The following is a 2,887-nucleotide window of genomic DNA, read 5'->3' on the forward strand; positions in this document are numbered from 1 at the left end:
AAATTATAGCACAAACCATTAGGATTTGGGAATGAAGCTATGCCATCTTCAGTAGAAAACTACTGCTATTTTCCTGTTAAAAAACAAAATTTTCACTTGCTACTGAACCTTAGTAGAAACTGAACCATTAAATCTCCACCACTAACTTACCATGTGACCTGAGTGAATGATAGGATATGTGATATGAGTCCCTTTATGACCTAGCAAATCATAAAAGTTGGGTGTGCACAGCAGCACTCCATAATCAAATGAAAGCAGTATATACAAGATTTGACTTTATCAGGTGCTGAAAACACAAGGAAGTTGCATGAGCAAGTGGTACAGATACTCATGACCCATATTTCTGCCATAAAGCTTCCTTTCTCTCAACCTATACCTATGGCCTTAGGGGGAGTTTTCTATGAGCAGCTACTTGGAAAAAAAATGGGGAGTGTTACAGTTCTTTTGAGAATTTGTCAACAGGTTTTTCGGTTTCACCAGAAAACCTCTGATATAGTTTGGACATTTGGCCCTTCCAAATCTCATGTTGAAATTTGATCCCCAGTGTTAGAGGTGGGGCCTGGTGGGAGGTGTTTTGGTCATGGGGGTGTATCTCTCATGATTGGCTTGGTGCCCTCCCTGCAATAATGACTGAGTTCTCACTTTACTAGTTCTCCAAAGAGCTGGTTATTTAAAGGAGCCTGGAAGCTTCTCTTCACTCTCTTGCTCATACTCTTGCTATGTAACACACCTGCTTCCTCTTTGCCTTCTGCTCAGTTGGAAGTTCCCTGAAGCTCTCACAAGGATCAGATGTTGACTCCATGCCTGTGTAGTCTGTAGAACCATGAGCCAAATAAACCTCTTTTCTTTATAAATTACCAAGCCTAAGGTATTTCCTTTATAGAAAGGCAAAATGGACTAATAAAACCCCCCACACCTAAAAAAAAAAAAAAAAAAAAAGAAGAAGAAGAAGAAGAAGAAGAAATGGGGACTTGGTTTACAGAGGATTCTGAATGACAAACTGGATTTACCTGAAAGTGAAAACCTACAGCGTTACAGCTCCAATCAGAGGTGCCCCGTTGGTAACTAAGACCTCTAGACCAATAGAGCTCAGAGCACAAAGTCTTGACCAATGGGGTCATGAAAAACTACTTAAAGCAGCAAGGATGGAGATTATATATGGGCTCAGAAACATGGACCTCCACTCACTAAGGGTGATCCAGCTACAACCACTGCTGAATGCTCAATTTGACAGCAGCAGAGATCAATACTGAATCTCCGATATGCACCATTCACTGGAGGGAATCAGCCAGTCACCTGGTGGCAGATCAATTACATTATAACCACCTCTACCACAGAAGAGGCAGCACACTGTCCTTACCGGAATAAACATACTCAAAATGAAGTTGCTTTCCTCCCCACAATCCTTCTGACAAAACCATCAGCCTTGGACATACAAAATGCCTATTTTCAGCATTAGTTCTAACTAAGAAACTAATTGTAGAGATTATAAAGTGTGGCAATAGGCTTATGGTCATGGAATTTACTGGTCTTCCCATATTTCCTGTCACTTTTAAGTGGTTGGCTGAACAAATAGTAAAAATGAACTTTTGAAGACCTGGTTATGGCACTAGGGAGGTGGCAACACCTTGGAGGACTGTAGGGGCTTATGGAATGGGGTAAATGTACTAGCAATCAGAGACAAGTATATGATTCTGTTTCTCCCCTAGCCAGGATTCAGAGGTCTGAGAATTAAGTAATAAGGGTAGGAATGGTTCCTCTAACGAGTACCACTAGTGATCCACTAATGAAATTTTTGCTTTCTGTTCTTGATCTTTGAGCTCTGTTTGTCTAGAGGTCTTTAATTACCAAGGAAGGAAGGTTGCTATCAGTGAACACAGCAATAGTTCCATTAAACTGGAAAATGAGACTTTTACTAGGCCTTTTTTGACTTCTTATACCAATGAATCAACAGGTACTGGTTGAGGGAATTAATTCTAATATCAAGGGGAAATGAGTCACTACTATATAATGGGGGAAGGAATAATATATCTGGAATGCATTAGATCCCATGGGTGCCTCTTAGAGCTTCCAAGGCAATAAAAAACAATACAATATGGGCAGTACTGCTTAAGGTCCAGAACCTTTTGGAATGAATAGTAAACATAGCTCAATATTTATTATTTTATTTTATTGAGGCAGAGTCTCACTTTGTTGCCCCAGCTAGAGTGAGTGCCGTGGCATCAGCCTAGCTCACAGCAACCTCAAACTCCTAGGCTCAAGCAATCCTACTGCCTCAGCCTCCCGAGTAGCTGGGACTACAGGCATGAGCCACCATGCCCGGCTAATTTTTTTGTATATATATTTTTAGTTGGTCAATTAATTTCTTTCTATTTTTAGTAGAGACGGGGTCTCACTCAGGCTGGTTTTGAACTCCTGACCTCGAGCAATCTGCCCTCCTCAACCTCCCAGAGTGCTAGGATTACAGGCGTGAGCCACCACGCCCGGCCTATTATTTTATATTAAAGGGGAAATGTGACTCAGCTAGAAGAGAAACAAAAATAAACGAAAGCTAGATAAAGGGGTTTTATATCTTTATTAGGGGCAATGTTAATGTGTTTACAATTGTCTAAAGGATAATTGTGTCATATTGAAGACTTTCCTATTGTCTTTGTTTGGAAGTTAAGTATCATTAAAAGACATGCATTTGATGCGGTGATTATTTGTATTATGTCAACTTAATCTAAGTAGAAACTTCAGTTCTTAGACTTCCCTTCCCTGCATAGTTCAGAGTCAATATGGGCTACAAAGAACATTTTTCACAAGATTTGGAAGGTAGGTGTGAAGGAGCAAACATATTCCTCCGGAAGTCTGTCCAGGGAACAAGGCATTTTTGCATCTCACACAC

General features: G+C 40.4%; 1 non-coding gene across 1 annotated transcript; it reads left to right on the forward strand.

Annotated features, from left to right (window-relative positions):
• The first annotated feature begins 428 nt into the window (after nt 1–428).
• LOC142871274 (U7 small nuclear RNA) lies at nt 429–489 on the forward strand. Its single transcript, XR_012919525.1, has one exon. It is a non-coding gene; the product is annotated as a U7 small nuclear RNA (small nuclear RNA).
• Nucleotides 490–2,887: the final 2,398 nt, after the last annotated feature.

Source organism: Microcebus murinus, chromosome 5, assembly GCF_040939455.1.
Source record: "Microcebus murinus isolate Inina chromosome 5, M.murinus_Inina_mat1.0, whole genome shotgun sequence".
NCBI classification, from domain to species: domain Eukaryota; kingdom Metazoa; phylum Chordata; class Mammalia; order Primates; family Cheirogaleidae; genus Microcebus; species Microcebus murinus.